This window comes from Schistocerca gregaria, chromosome 1 (assembly GCF_023897955.1).
Source record: "Schistocerca gregaria isolate iqSchGreg1 chromosome 1, iqSchGreg1.2, whole genome shotgun sequence".
Lineage (NCBI taxonomy): Eukaryota > Metazoa > Arthropoda > Insecta > Orthoptera > Acrididae > Schistocerca > Schistocerca gregaria.
In genome coordinates, this window is record NC_064920.1 from 591670343 (window position 1) to 591687313 (window position 16971).

The 16971-nt window shown below is 43.5% G+C and overlaps 1 protein-coding gene across 2 annotated transcripts in view; it reads right to left on the reverse strand.

Annotated features, from left to right (window-relative positions):
• LOC126357744 (ATP-binding cassette sub-family C member Sur) overlaps nt 1-16971 on the reverse strand; it is a 546341-nt gene that overhangs the window by 104968 nt on the left and 424402 nt on the right. The gene's annotated exons all lie outside the window — the stretch shown is intronic.

Consider the following 16971-nt stretch of genomic DNA (forward strand, 5'->3'; position numbering starts at 1 on the left):
TATTCTTCTCTTGGTCTCCCTCTACAATTTTTACTCTCCACGCTGCCCTCCAATACCAAATTGGTAATCCCTTGATGCATCAGAACATGCCCTACCAACCGATCCCTTCTTCTTGTCAAACTGTGCCACAAATTTCTCTTCTCTCCAATTCTATTCAATACCTCCTCATTAGTTATGTGACCTACCCATCTAATCTTCAGCATTCTTCTGCAGCACCACATTTCGAAAGCTTCTATTTTCTTCTTGTCTAAACTATTTATCATACACATTTAACTTCCATACATGGTTAACCCCATACAGATATTTTCAGAAATGACTTCCTGACACTTAAATCTATACTCGATGTTAACAAATTTCTCTTCTTCAGAAACGCTTCCCTTGCCGTTGCCAGACTACATTTTATATCCTCTCTACTTCGACCATCATCAGTTATTTTGCTCCCCAAATAGCAAAACTCCTTTACTACTTTAAGTGTCTCATTTCCTAATTGAATTTCCTCAGCATCACCCAATGTAATTCGACTACATTCCATTATCCTCATTTTGCTCTTGTTGATGTACATCTTATATCCTCCTTTCAAGTCACTGTCCATTCCGTTCAACTGCTTTTCCAAGTCCTTTGCTGTCTCTGACAGAACTACAATGTCATCGGTGAACCTCAAAGTTTTTATTTCTTCTCCATGGATTTTAATACCTACTCCAAGCTTTTCTTTTGTTTCTTTTACTGCTTGCTCAAAATAAAGATTGAATAGCATTGGGGCGAGGCTACAACCCTGTCTCACTCCCTTCCCAACCACTGCTTCCCTTTCATCCCTGCCATCTGGCTTCTGTACAAATTGTAAATAGCCTTTTGCTCCCTGTATTTTACCCCTGCCACCTTCAGAATTTGAAAGAGAGTATTCCAGTCAACATTGTCAAAAGTTTCCTTAAGTTTACAAATGCTAGAAACGTAGGTTTGCCTTTCCTTAATCTATCTTCTACAATAAGTCATAGGGTCAGTATTGCCTCACGTGTTTCAACATTTCTATAGAATCCAAACTGATCTTCCCTGAGGTCAGCTTCTACCAGTTTTTCCATTCATCAGTAAAGAATTCATGTTAGTATTATGCAGCTGTGGCTTATTAAACTGATAGTTTGGTAATTTTCACATCTGTCAACACCTACTTTCTCTGGGATTGGAATTATTATATTCTTCTTGAAGTCTGAGGGTATTTCGCCTGTCTCATACATCTTGTCACTAGATGGTAGAACTTTGTTAGGCCTGTCTCACCCAAGGCTGTCAGTAGTTCTAATGGAATGTTGTATACTCCTGGGGCCTTGTTTCAGCTTAGGTCTTTCAGTGCACTGTCAAACTCTTCATGTAGTATCATATCTCCTATTTCATCATCATCTACATTCTCTTCCATTTCTATAATATTGTCCTCAAGATCATTGCCCTTGTATAGACCCTCTATATACTCCTTCCAGCTTTCTGCTTTCCCTTCTTTGCTTAGAACTGGATTTCCATCTGAACTCTTGATATTCAAGCAAGTGGTTCTCTTTTCCCCAAAGGTCTTTTTAATTTCCCTGTAGGCAATATCTATCTTACACCTAGAGATATGCTCCTCTACATCCTTACATTTGTCCTCTAGCTATCCCTGCTTAGCCATTTTGCACTCCCTGTTGATCTCATTTTTCAGACATTTGTATTCATTTTTGTTTCTTTCATTTACTGCATTTTTATATTTTCTCCTTTCATCAATTAAATGCACTGTCTCTTCTGTTACCCATGGATTTCTATTAGCCCTCATCTTTTTACCTACTTGATCCTCTGCTACTGTCACTATTTCATCTCTCTAAGCTACCCATTCTTCTTCTACTGTACTTCTTTCCCCTGTTCTTGTCAATTGTTCCCAAATGCTCTCTCTGAAACTCTCTACAACTTCTGGTTCTTTCAGTTTATCCAGGTCCCATCTCCTCAAATTCCTACTTTTTTTCAGTTTCTTCAGTTTTAATCTACAGTCCATAACCAATAGATTGTGGTCAGAGTCCACATCTGCTCCTGGAAATGTCTTAAATTTAAAACCTGGTTCCTGAATCTCTGTCTTACCATTATGTAATCTATCAGAGACCTTCCAGTATTTCCAGGTTTCTTCCATGTATACAACCTTCTTTTATGATTCTTGAACCAAGTGTTAGCTATGATTAAGTTATACTCTGTGCAAAATTCTGCCAGGCGGCTACCTCTGTCATTCCTTACTATGCTGTTTGTAGTAGATTACCTGCATTCCTATTTTTCTACTCATTATTAAACCTACTCCTGCATTACCCGTATTTGATTTTGTATTTATAACTTTGTATTCACCTGACCTCAATTCAATATTTCTTCTGTTACCCAAGGATTTCTACTAGCCCTCGTCTTTTTACCTACTTGATCCTCTGCTGCCTTCACTACTTCATCCCTCAAAGCTACCCATTCTTCTTCTATTGTATTTCTTTCCCCCATTCCTGTCAATTGCTCCCTTATGCTCTCCTTGAAACTCAGTACAACCTTTGGTTCTTTTAGTTTATCCAGGTCCCATCTCCTTGAATTCCCATCTTTTTACAGTTTCTTCAGTTTTAATCTACAGGTCATAACCAACAGATTGTGGTCAGAGTCCACATCTGCCCCTGGAAATGTCTTACAATTTAAAACCTGGTTCCTAAATCTCTGTCGTACCATTATATAATCTATCTGAAACCTGTCAGTATCTCCTGGCTTCTTCCATGTATACAGCCTCCTTTTATGATTCTTGAACCAAGTGTTACCTATGATTAAGTTGTGCTCTGTACAAAATTCTACCAGGCGGCTTCCTCTTTCATTTCTTTGCCCCAGTCCATATTCACCTACTATGTTTCCTTCTCTCCCTTTTCCTACTACCGAATTCCAGTCACCCATGACTATTAAATTTTCGTCACCCTTCACTATCTGAATAATTTCTTTTATTTGATCATACATTTCTTCAATTTCTTCATCATCTGCAGAGCTAGTTGGCATATAAACTTGTACTACTGTAGCAGGTGTGGGCTTCGTATCTATCTTGGCCACGATAATGCGTTCACTATGTTGTTTGTAGTAGCTTACCCGCATTCCTATTTTCCTATTCATTATTAAAGCTACTCCTGCATTACCCCTATTTGATTTTGTGTTTATAACCCTGTAGTCACCTGACCAGAAGTCTTGTTTCTCCTGCCACCGAACTTCACTAATTCCCAATATATCTAACTTTAACCTATCCATTTCCCTTTTTAAATTTTCTAACCTACCTGCCCGATTAAGGGATCTGACATTCCACACTCCGACCCGTAGAACGCCAGTTTTCTTTCTCCTGATAACGACATCCTCTTGAGTAGTCCCCGTCCGGAGATCCGAATGGGGGACTATTTTACCTCCGGAATATTTTACCCAAGAGGATGCCATCATCATTTAATCATACAGTAAAGCTGCATGCCTTCGGGAAAAATTACGGCAGTAGTTTCCCCTGGCTTTCAGCCGTTAGCAGTACCAGCACAGCAAGGCTGTTTTGGTTATTGTTACAAGGCCAGATCAGTCAATCATCCAGACTGTTGCCCCTGCAACTACTGAAAAGGCTGCTGCCCCTCTTCAGGAACCACACGTTTGTCTGGCCTCTCAACAGATACCCCTCCGTTGTGGTTGCACCTACGGTACGGCTATCTGTATCGCTGAGGCACGCAAGCCTCCCCACCAACGGGAAGGTCCATGGTTCATGGGGGGGCCACTCTTACTTAAAAACACTCTTACTTAAAAACAAGAAATCACTTACTTTTATTTCCTTCTACATTTTTGAACTTCTGATTTCTTATACAATGCCCACCATGCACACAGCAAAGTCAGTTTCAAGCACAATAACATAACTTTTCTTAGATAAAATGTGTATAATGAAAGCTAGTCAAAAAATTATTAAGCAAACTCCAAATTTGAATAACAATAATGGAAATTCCTGGATGGAGCAACATGTGAAACAAAGGAAAGGCAACTACTTACCTATAGTAGATCGATGAGTGGAGGACAGAAACATAATAGAAAACACCTTTCCCTCTAACAGTAGTGCACACATTCACACTCACAGCCAGACACCCAAATGCAACAAATGGCAACACTAATTATTGGAACTCAGTTACTTAAATAAGTTAACTGAGCTGATGAAGGAGGGGAAGAGGTATGGAAGAACACAAGGTGGGCTACACAACAAGATGAAAGGAGAACAGAGGGTACAACAAAAATAGATGTAAGAAGAGGGAGAGTGGGAAAACAGGGGAGGGTGCAAAAGGAGAGAAAGGTGAAGATGAAGAGAGAGAAAGGAAGGGGAGAGAGAAGGGAGAGGGGTTGAAAAGGGGGGAGAGGAGAGGTTAAGGGAGTGGGAGAATGTCTGAATGGGGAGGGGGGTGGGGAGAGGAAGTGTGTTGGGAGAAGACAGTGCATGATATGGATGGAGAAGGAGAGGTGGGGACAGAAGAGAGTAGGAAAAAGCCAAAGTGGGGCAGCATGAAAAGATTGACAGAGGTTTAGGCCAGGAGGATTGCAAGAGTGCTGTATGTGTTGGAGAGATAATTCCCATCTGCATAGGTCTGAGAAACCTGTACTGGAAGGGAGTATCCAAATTGCCTGTATAATGAACCACCTGTTGAAGTCATTTGTGTTGTGGTGCACAATAAGTTTGGTAACTGGATGGTCAAGTTTGCATTTTGTTGCAGTTTAATTATGGTCATTCATGTGAATAGACAGTTGGTTACTTGGAACAACTCTTGCATTCAGCCCAGGTCCAAGGCCTGTCCATAAACACACCACCTCCTACCACAGTCCAGTTATGGGCATTTCTACCCAATAAAGGACAGGACAAAGTGTGAAAGCAGTCATGTTATACATCAGCTATGCTGCAATCACTGAACAGCATTCTATGTGGGCATGACAAGTAACCAACTGTCTACTCGCATGATTGGCCATTGCCAAACTGTGGTGAACTGCAGATTCGCCCATCCAGTTGCCGAAAATGCTGCACACGCAACACAAATGACTTCAACAGCTGCTTCACTATGCGTGTTGTTTGGATACTCCCTTGCAGCAAAAGTTTCTCTGAGTTGTGTAGATCAGAATTGTCTCTCTGAAACATCCCATGCTCTCACAATTGCTCTGGCCTAAACCTTCACTAACCTGCTCTCACTGCCTAATCTTGCTTTTTCCCTTCTCTCTTTTGTCCACACCACTCCTTTTCCATCCAGAAAGTGAACTGGATTCTTCGTACCTTCTCCCTGTTTCACAGCCCCCCCCCCCCCCCCCCAAATGCAGGCATTCTTCCTCCCCTTCCCTCTCTCTTGCTCTCTCTCCATTTTCAGCACTTTTCCCTTGTCTCTACCCTCCCCTTTTCCCTCTTCATCTTCACCTTTCTCTCCTTTGCCACCTCCCATTTTTCTCCTCTCCCTCTTCCTATATCTCTTTTCTGTGCTCCATGCATTGATCTGGTATAGATTTCTGTTTTCTAATATGCAACACCACTGTTGGAGTGATCTGCACATTTCTCTCTTGTTCTGTTTAGTTGGAAAATGTTCAATGGTGAAAGTTCAAACATGAGGGCAGTCAGAAGGTTCAGTGACTGAATAAAGCATATATGTTCCTTCATGATATCATACTTCTTGTAATATTCCAGTAAGTTGAAATATTCAGAATTATTGCTTGAAATAATAAGCTTTTATTAAATATGATACAAGAAAAAGCTTATTTTTCAGTACATTTAAACAAAGTAGCACTCATACATATGAATACACTACAGCTTCATTACCTATTCTTTTATGTTCTATCTGTGTTCTTCAATTCAGCTACAGGTAAATAGGCTAAGTGTAATTTATTGAATTTATACTTCCCTCTTTGCTCCATCAATTACAAATTAAATGTCAATGGTGATGATGAGCAACTTTCCTAGATTTTCTTCTCATGTATCTATTTATTTATTTGTTAAAAACAAAGATTCCAAGACTTACCAAGCGGGAAAGCGCCGGCAGACAGGCACGTGAACAAAACACACAAACACACACACAGAATTACTAGCTTTCGCAACCGATGGTTGCTTCTTCAGGAAGGAGAGGGAAAGACGAAAGGATGTGGGTTTTAAGGGAGAGGGTAAGGAGTCATTCCAATCCCGGGAGCGGAAAGACTTCCCTTAGGGGAAAAAAAGGACAGGTGTACACTCGCACACACACACACACACACACACATATCCATCTGCACATACACAGACACAAGTGTGTCTGTGTATGTGCGGATGGATATGTGTGTATGTGTGTGTGTGTGTGTGTGTGTGTGTGCGTGTGTACACCTGTCCCTTTTTTTCCCCTAAGGGAAGTCTTTCCGCTCCCGGGATTGGAATGACTCCTTACCCTCTCCCTTAAAACCCACATCCTTTCGTCTTTCCCTCTCCTTCCTGAAGAAGCAACCATCGGTTGCGAAAGCTAGTAATTCTGTGTGTGTGTTTGTGTGTTTTGTTCACGTGCCTGTCTGCCGGCGCTTTCCCGCTTGGTAAGTCTTGGAATCTTTGTTTTTAATATATTTTTCCCATGTGGAAGTTTCTTTCTATTTTATTTATTTATTTGTTTATTTATCATGCCACCACTGTTGATTATTCCAGTCTGCTTCACATAACAGAATGGCTTACCTTTCTTATCCCTGTAATCAATACCGCACATGCCAAGGATGGCATAAAATGGAGTTCAGTTGCAAATTCTGTCTGGACAAGGGATGCAAAACACAATTGCTGACTTGAACATGATGGTTTCCTTGCCTCATTATATCAACATAAATTTTTGTAATTGTTCTGGTATAATGATAAGGTTTGTATTAGATTAGTGCATAAGTTCATAGCGTTTTTGTTTTGCATGTTGGTATTCCAGCTGCTCTGGGTTTATTTGTTGGTTGTCATTTTTTATTTGTAGTTCGCTGTTGCTATGTGAGTTTACATATGTTCATTATGTCATCTGTAGAAAGTGAGTGAATGGTGGACACTAGAAAATGGAGTGCCAAGTGGAGAAATTGGAACATTTCAAACACAGTTTTCTGTTTGAGTTAAATAGAGGTGTGATGGTGGTGGAGGCTTCTAGAAACATTTTGCCAAGGATGGGATGATGCCATTAGACAGAGCGTTACACAAAAAAGTGGTATCTTATGGCTGAAATGTCAGTGAGTCACCACTGTATTTAGTCAACTCCTACAAACACCTGAGGGTAACAGTTTGTATGGATAGGAAATGGAATGATCACATAGGCTTAGGTATAGGTAGTGGCAGACTTCAAGAAACTGCTTACAAAACTCTTGTGCATCTAATCTCAGAATATTGCTTAAGTTTGTGGGATCCATACCAAACAGCAGTGACAGGAGATATCAGTTGTACTCAAAGAAGTGACAGCAAAAAATGGTCACAGGTTTGTTTGACTGATGGAAGAACATCACAGAAATGTTGAACAACATGGATTAGCCGATATACAAAAATGTGTTTTGGGACTGCAGCTAGATCATGTTGACTTGGATTGGCAGATACATGAAGACAGACACTAATTATCTTGCAACAGCCCATATACAAAGCCTCAACAAATGGAAATGATGAATTTAAAGTGATAGTTTAGCTGCCAATGTATCACACGTGTAGGTACCTGGAAGACAAGTGTAAACTAATTTCAGCTTTACACAGACAGATTTAGCAGTTTTTCTTCCCATGCACCATATGTGATTGGAATATGAAGAAACCCTAACGTGTAAAAAATGCTTAGCCCCTTCTGCCAAACATTTCACATTGATTTGTGAGGATGAATGTACATGTAGATGTAATTATATATGTACTAGAGAAAAAGCAGGATTTGCAAGCAATAAATACAGAAATTTTGAATTATTATGGTAAAAGAGTTTAATAAACAGATGGCAACATGACTAAAAATGAATTTGTGGAAGGAAGATAGACAAAACCAGAAAACTTAAGGAAACTACAAATGTTAATGAAGTCATAAAACTAGAGAGGAATTTGTTTATCTGAAACCATGAGAAAGGATGACAAGTCTTCTGCTTAACATTAAGCTAGTGTATAAACACCGAGTAAGCGGCTAACTAAACACCCAGTTGTAAATAAAGTGAAGAGCAAAAAATGCACTGTAACAAATATTATAAAGTCAAGGGGAGCAGTAACAGGAGCACATGAAAACCAATGACAGTTCTTATGTTTACAGGGAGGAAAAGAAGCACACAGAAAGTTAATAACAGAAAGTAAATACAGCTTCTGCTAAAATGAACTTGCAATCTCAAGTAATATTGTGGAGAGTTTATGGTCTCATGTAAATACAGACACAAAATTCAAAGAGACAATGGTGATATTATATTGGGAAAGACAGAGAATGAGAAGAGGAGCCAAGTTGAGGTTAGTCCTGTTTTTAATGTATACAATGTTGGAGTAGTTGACAGCCTCACAAATGACAGCTCTCCAAAAGTAAAGTAGGGCAAGTAGCATTCACACTGTAAAAGAATTCTTCCTCTTGCTTCCAACAAATGAACGTAGTATAAATAGCCAACTTTCCAAAAATAAAATAAAATTTTGAGGGTCTAGCAGGTACATCAGCTAGGCCAACAAATGGTTGCTCATGTTTGCTGATCAGGCTAATGATTGTTCTGATAAATTTGTGGCGACAGTCGACTGCCAGTAATTCACCGGCTAAGCGCGGAGTAAATGGTCTTTGGAAACTCTAGCTTCTTTGGTAGTTCCGCCTGTGACTTGACTAGTGATACACATGTCGTGATTTTGTGCATTGTTTTTCTGGTGTTTCTGTAAATATACGAACCATAAATAAAGTGTCTTATCGTAATAAGTTGGAGTTTTCGGTGCATGGTCCCTCATCATAGCCATAAAACCCACACTGGTGACCCCGGGTCACGAAAATACGTTGCAGTCGCTCACTGTGTATCACCGGTTTCACACCAATAGACAATGTCGCAGCCTCCAGTTTTTACGGCAGTGCACGACGCCACGACCGCAGAATGGACATTCGACTGTGAAGCACAATGCTTCACCCCGTGTGCCACTAATACACCGGGAATGTTCGTATCTCCCGTGTTTGCCTCGCCTGACCGGACGACTCTAACCTCCGCCGGCATACCACACCGGGCGCTGTACACATCACCGCGGACACCTTCTACGGCATTCTACATTCGACAGAATGCCCCTTCAGCCCAGGATCCCGGAAACCCCGAGTTTCTACCGCACAACATGGACCACGCGGCGGGCCAGTTTCTGGGGCCACATGCACGGCCGCCGTTTAACGTGTCCCCATTCGCGCCGGTCGAAGGGACATTCGCGCCAACCGCGCCAGACCATTTATATGCCTATCCATCCTTCCACCCCGCGCTCACTTCGGGCGATGCACCTGCTGTGGTTCCGCCCCATCACTCGGCGCTCAATCGCGATCTCGCACCTCTGCTCGAGATTCCGTCAGTTGACCCGCCCGCGCCTGCCGCGCCGTGCTTGTCATGTGGCCGTACAGATTCCGTGCCTACAAGGACTGGATACCATGTCTCGCCTACACAGCTAACGGACATTCAATGCAACACATCGCCTGCCACTGAGGCACATTTCGCACCAGTGAACACCGTGCAGAACCCCCGTGCTTTTCGTGCCTCTCCCCCGCAAACACTGGCCCCCGGCCGTTTTCCAAAGCTGCTGCCGTTACAACTGGACAACCCAGTGACATGGTTTACATTGGTGGACAACATGTTGGACATATACGGTATTATGGATGACAGCACCTGTTTCGTGTGTTTAGTGAACCACCTGCACGACCACCCTGACCTAATCAGTGACTTATTGCCAAACCCACCTAAGAGCGACAAGTATGCCTCTGCTCGGGCATTACTTATCGAATGCTTGTCTTGTCCGCCAGCCGATACTATTCACAACATAATTTACGGCGAGACTTTAGGCGACAGAACACCCTCACAGCTGTGGCGACACTTGTGTGCACAGGTGGGTTCTGAGATCCTGCAAAACTTAGCGCTCTGGGCATTGTGGTTGGTGAAGTTGCCGCAAGAACTACAGTTACATTTGCTCCCACATACCGCAGCGTCACTCGTGGATAAACTACAGCTGGCGGACCAGGCATACGCCATTATTTGACACAGCCACCTTCCCCCGCATGGCACAGTCCCTAACATCGCCGAGGTTGGTAACCCTGTGGGTATACTTCCACCATCGGGCGGTAGAGGCTGGGCGCGTGTGTATCGCGGACAGCACACAGAACTGCAGCCACCTAGTGGCCAAGACCGGGAACCGCCAGCGGGTTGGCAACAGCCACTCCCTACCCCAACCGGGCTAGCGCCTGCCCGCCCCTCCTTCCCCCCGCATTATGCTTCAGCTGGCAGGACGAGTACAGCTGACTCACGCATATGCTGGTTTCACACCACTTTCAGGGACGCCACTTGCAACTGCCGCCCACCCTGCGCGTTCCCAAACGCTGCACGCGAGCCGCAGTAGGCGCCACGGCCCGCTGATACAGGCAGGGGCGCCCACGAGGACGTACGTACGCCTGGGATGTAGGTTCGTGCTGGTATTTCCTCGTCGATACCAGAGCAGACGTTAGTGTCATACCTCCCACATTTTCTGTAAAGGACACGACACCAACCAAACTGTCCCTTCAAGCAGCACATAAGTTGACACTTCGTGTCGAGGGTTTGGCCAAGTTACCTACTGAACTCATACCTGGTAAACAGTTCACTTGGTCCTTCTACGTGGGTGATGTCGAAGATCCAGTATTAGGCATCGACTTCCTTTTCCACTTCAGACTGTCTCCAGATCTTCAGTCAGCTGCATTATTGCACCACGCCTCGTCTACGCACATTGCAAGTTCAGTCGCTCCTTCGGCCCCTCTCCCCCTCACCTGCCCGACGACATGGACACAGCTGCCATCAGATGCTCTTCATTGGCGGACAGCCTCACAATTTCCACTGCCCATCTCCAGCCCGAACGCCCTGCAGTCGACGATCTCCGTGCCCACAACGCCGAATGGAACCGCACCAGATCATTGGCTACGCAAGCCTTCACCGAGGCACGACGCCTCGTACAACGCCTACCAACGCTGCCACCATCTGACGCCGGAGATGCACCTCATGGAACTTTGTCGAAACCGAAGCAGATAGCTCCTCTGGCACATCAGGTTAGTGACTCTTGTGTGCTACCGATCCCCGTTCATGACAGCCCCTGAATGAGTCTGCCAGCCAAGCTGAACGCTATCACGAATGGCACGACACACAAAATTGTCACGACAGATGGGCCTCCAGTGCCCCACAAGGTGCGCCGACTGCCGCCACATAAACTATGCCTTGCTAAAGCCGCAGTGGAGGAACTTCTAAGGACAGGCATTGTTCGCCTGTCAGACAGTAACTGGTCCTCCCCCATACATTTAGTTCCCAAAAAGGACGGCACCGTGCGCCTCTGCGGCGACTATCGCCGCCTCAACGCGTGGGCGGTATTAGACAATTGCCTGATACCTCACATACAAGACTTTGTGCAAGTACTTAGCGGAGCACGTATCTTCAGTGTCTTAGACTGTCGCAAGGCATATTTACAGATACCAATGGAACAGAGTGACATCCCAAAGACAGCAGTAATCACACCTTTTGGCCTGTACGAATTTTGTTACATGCTTTATGGTCTCAAAAACGCGGCCCAAACTTGGCAGCATTTTATAGACTCACTTCTTTTTAACTGCACATATTGCTATGCATACCTCGATGACATACTAATTTTCTCCCCCTCTGACAAGGAACACGAACTCCACCTGGCCACGATACAGGACGCGGTCACTTTTCTGGGGTACACTGTCTCCTCGGATGGTATACACCCCCCACAGGAGCGGGTTGACTGCATTCATGAGCTACCCCACAGAGTGTCATTTCGCGAATTACGCCGGTTTTTAGGAACTGTCAATTTCTACCGTCGTAATCTGCCGATAGCAGCAGCAATTCAAGCCCCTTTGACTAATGAATTGGCCAGGATACAAACCTCAGGCAGTCGCCGAGTACCATGGTCTGACAACATGGTGAGAGCTTTCGAAGACCTTTAATAAGTGTTAGCACGTGGTGTCACCCTCGCCCATCCCTTGCCAGATGCCTGCAACTTGATTACAGCGGATGCAAGTGATTTTGCAATCAGTGCAGTCCTACAACAGCATGTCAATGACACAACTCAACCACTGCGGCTTTTTTCCAAAAAATTATCTACAGCTCAACGTAAATGGTCAGCATTCGACAGAGAATTGCTTGCAGTTTATGAAGCTGTGAAATATTTCTGCACAGACATTGAATGAAGGAGTATAACAATTTTCACGGACCACCGCCCACTCGCGGAGGCTATCCGTAACCCAGCTACTGACCTTCCCCCACGTAGGTTCCGGCAAATGGATTTAATTTGCCAATACACAACAGACATCCGTTACATTCGAGGGTCAGAAAATGTAGTGGCTGACTACCTATCACGTATCACTGCAATTTCATCCCCCATTAATTTCGATGAATTGGCCCACATACAGGACAGTGACACCGAATTGCACAACCTCCGACAGGACCCAGATACTTCCCTTCAGATCGTTTCGTGCAACCTACCGGGCTCAGCCAAGCCACTGTGGTGTGATACATCCACGGGCACCGCTCGGCCTATTGTTCCCTCTGCGCTGCGTCGCCAAGTGTTCACTACTTTACATAACCTGGCACACCCTGGTGCTAAGGCTACTACGCGCCTGGTTACAGAATGCTTTGTGTGGCCAGGTGTGAAGAGGGATTGTTGTACTTGGGCTCGTGCCTGTTTTCAGTGGCAGCACAGCAAAGTCGGCAGGCACACACAACCCAGTCTAGGTAAATTCGACATCCCAAAAGGCCGCTTCCGTCATGTACATGTGGATCTCGTGGGACCATTACCCGTGTCGGATCGTTTCAGGTATATCCTGTCCGGCATTGATCGCGTTACACGTTGGGTGAAGGCAATCCCCCTGCAGGACATTACAGCAGATTCCGTAGCACGCGCATTTGTATCCTCCTGCATAGCTCGATTTGGCTGTCCTACATCCATCAACACCGACCAGGGAAGACAGTTTGAATCCCTGCTGTTTAACAAACTCTGCGTCCTCTGTGGGGTGGATAGATTCCGCACTACGGCTTACCATCCCCAGAGCAATGGACTGGTCGAGTGGTGGCACAGAATGCTGAAAGCGGCACTCATGTGCCACGGTGGTGCATGGTGCGATGCCCTTCCCTGGGTTATGATAGGAATACGCACGGCTTACAAGACAGACCTCCAAGTTTCACTCGCAGAGCTCCTGTAAGGCGAGCCCCTAGTCCTCCCTGCAGAGTTCGTCAACGACGAAGCAATCGCCATCCTATCTGACCTACCCATGCTAGTTGAACGGGTTTGGACACACATAGCCGCGATCCGCACACCTCCTCCACGGCCACATACCCACCCTCGGGTGTTCAGGCATAAGGCACTGGACTCTTGGGAGTTTGTTATGTTACGGGATGACACAGTCAAACCGGCATTACAGCCACCCTACTCCAGCCCATATCAAGTAGTGGCCCGCACGAAAAATACTATGGACATTCTTGTCAGTGGTCGCCAGCATACAGTTTCCCTCCAACGTGTGAAACCAGCGTGGATGATCGAAGAATCTGTAACCCCCCCCCGAGTCGAGTGTTCTTCCATCAGATGGGGATGTCCCCGTCCCACACAGACCACCCACCCTCCTGCGCCCCACCATGATCGTATGTGCAACGAGCCTACACCTGAGGGCAACTCAGCGGCTGCTGCTTACGATGATATTCTACCCTCGTTCCAAACAGGCACTGCGTGTGACAATCATGTTGCGTGTGACATTACACCATCCCAAGTGTTGGTATCCAATACCCCCACAGATTGTTTCTCCTGAACTACGTTACTTTTCACCTCCTGGCCCCCTACTGCACCCTACATCCACTGTCGACAAAATCTGCATCGCAATCAACGCCTCTGAGTGCCAACATGAAGAGCTTTCCTTGCAGCTCCGCGAGGGATCCATCTTTGTCCTCCGCACAGGAGACGCTTTACATGGGTCCACACCCACGTCACACATCACCATCCTGCGCTCAGTCCCTATCCCAAATGGGGTGGATACGGCTGCCATAACTGCAACGTTCAGCACCGACGGGATGCTCAAGATTCACATCCCCCTCCCCGCCAGTACTGCAACGACATCTCCTGTGCCCGTCCAGTTCACGCGCGCATGTCGACCAGTCCGCTCCCCCCCCCACTGGATGGTGGACTATACGAGCACTAGTCCACCCTGCACAGACAGTATGGACACTTAGCACACGCTGCTATCAACCAGCAAGCATCCTACAACACCACTACACAGGAAGACGCCCACGTCCTTCCTTCAGTGCTCCACACTCCTGGGGGGGGGGGGGGGGGGGCCTCTGTGGCGACAGTCGACTGCCAGTAATTCACCGGCGAATTGCGGAGTAAACGGTCTTTGGAGACTCTAGCTTTGTTGGTAGTTCCGTCTGCGACTTGACTAGTGATACACGTGTCGTGAAATTGTGCATTGTTTTTCCGGTGTTTCTGTAAATATACAAACTGTAAATAAAGTGTCTTATCATAATAAGTTGGAGTTTTCGGTGCGTAGTCCCTCATCATAGCCATAAAACCCTCAAATTAAATCATTGTAGAGCACTTTCTACTGCCTTTTAAAAAACTATAGGTATAAGAAAAACCATGGAGTGATAGGCCAATTAGTAATAACAAATCTTTGCTAAAATAGTGGAAATTGTGATTTAAGAAAGAATGTAGAATTTCACAGAAACAAAAACAACATTATGAATGAGGTACAGCTTTGTTTATTAAGTTAGATATACCAGAATTTTTTTTAGTTCCTGTAATAGAAAGACTGTATAAGCATATGAAAGTCTGTGCTTTGTTCCTTGACATTTCAAAGCCAGCTGATTGTGTTAGTCACAACAGACTTATTGCTGAAGAAAAGCAGAAACATTCCAGGGAAATTCTTATGTAAAAGAAAAAAATATTATTGTAATTACACAATAAATAAGACAGAAAACCACCATATGACAAACTCCAGAATGTAAAAGCACTAGGACAGTTCATACTAGCCCAAGACAGCATGTTTCTAAAAATAAAAAAATTAAAAAAGCAGGATTTCGAACAGATTGAAAGGGTAATTTAACAAAATTTGAACTGTACATCAGTATATAACTATCATCAAGTGAACAGGGAGTATTCTATTTGAAGAATCCAGTTTAGTAGGAAATAAAGAAATTCATAAGAAAATTAAAAGCCATAAACCTACTGGAAGCGATGAGAAATGAAAAAAGAGATTTGGAAGTTCAATGAATTTGTGTTTAAGAGCAGCCTCTAAAAATTATTACACTACTGTTTGAAAGAATTAAAAATAAGTTGGTATATTCAGAACAAATTTTCACTCTGCACTGGAGTGTGTGCTGATTTTAGGTGGTATGCACCCTGCATATAAAAAGGGAGATCTAACATATTGTTCAAACTATGAAGGATTTGTGCTGTTGAACACAAATTACAAACATTTATTTTTAGCAAAGATACGGCTATATACTTAAGTTTTCCTAATTTGGGTTTAGATCAGACAGATCCATAATTCACAGTGCATACTTGCTAAGGATGTTGCAAGTAAATGAATTCAGTCAAAATATACATATACCTCTGTTCAATTTTAAAATAGCTTTTCATAATATTGACGACAATGGGAGAAGGAGTGATTGCCACTTACCATATAGAGGAGGCACTGAGTCACAGACAGGCACAATTAAAAATATTACTGTAATATTATAGCTTTTGGATAAAGACCTTGTTCTGCAATAGAAAACATGCACATTCACACAAGCTCAGCTCATGCTTACATGGTAACTGTCTCAGGGCACTAGAGCCTCAGAGCTCTAATGCTTTGAGACAGTTACCACGTATGCATGAGTTGTGTTTCTGTGTAAGTGTTTTCTAGAGCAGAAGAAGGACTTTATCTGGAAACTTTAACATTTTAGTAGTCATTTTCATTGTGTCTGTCTGCAACTCAATGCCTCCTGTATATGATGAGTAGCAGTCTACAACTTCCATATTGTTGTTGTTTCATCCATGTCTTTCCATTGCTTTATAGTATTAACATAACAAATTTATAGAAATGTGTGAGGTGACTTGGTATCCCAATAAAATTTATGATTTTAATAAAATTCTGCTCTTTGAACTCAAAATACAAAATAAAAGTTGCACTTGAGGTCAAAACATGAGTCAAACAAGCAATTCACTATCTCCATTTGTATTAAATATTATAGGCCCCTAATTATCAAAATATCTGAAAAAGTAAAATTATTACAAAATGGAGCAATATTAAGATCTTCACATATACTGATGGCACTGTTGTATTAGCTGACAATGAGAATGAGTTAAAGTTCTTACAACACAATTAATAACTGCTGTGGAAGTTATAGGTCTTCAGAAGAATAGAGTTTAAACTATGTACTTCATCTTAATTTGTCATCCAAAAACTAATAATGCACTGCCAATTAATAACACAATTTTTGCTAACAGCAATGAATTTAATTAATTTGGCATCCTGATAACCTCTGATGACATCAAAGAAATTTGCAACAGCCAACTTAGAATGTTTTGAATAATAATTGCAGATATGGTTTTAATAATGAAATACCAGCATGCACATCTATTTTACTTCATTATAATTTGGGGAATGCAGCAATTAGACCGGTTAGTGAAGCTACAAAAGAAGGCACCCCAATAGCCATTGTTATTTAGAGATGTACATGTAGACTGTCCCTTCATTGTACATAAAACAAACAACTAACATGCTTAAAGAACATGGAAGTACAGCTTGAAATTCAGTGCTTAAT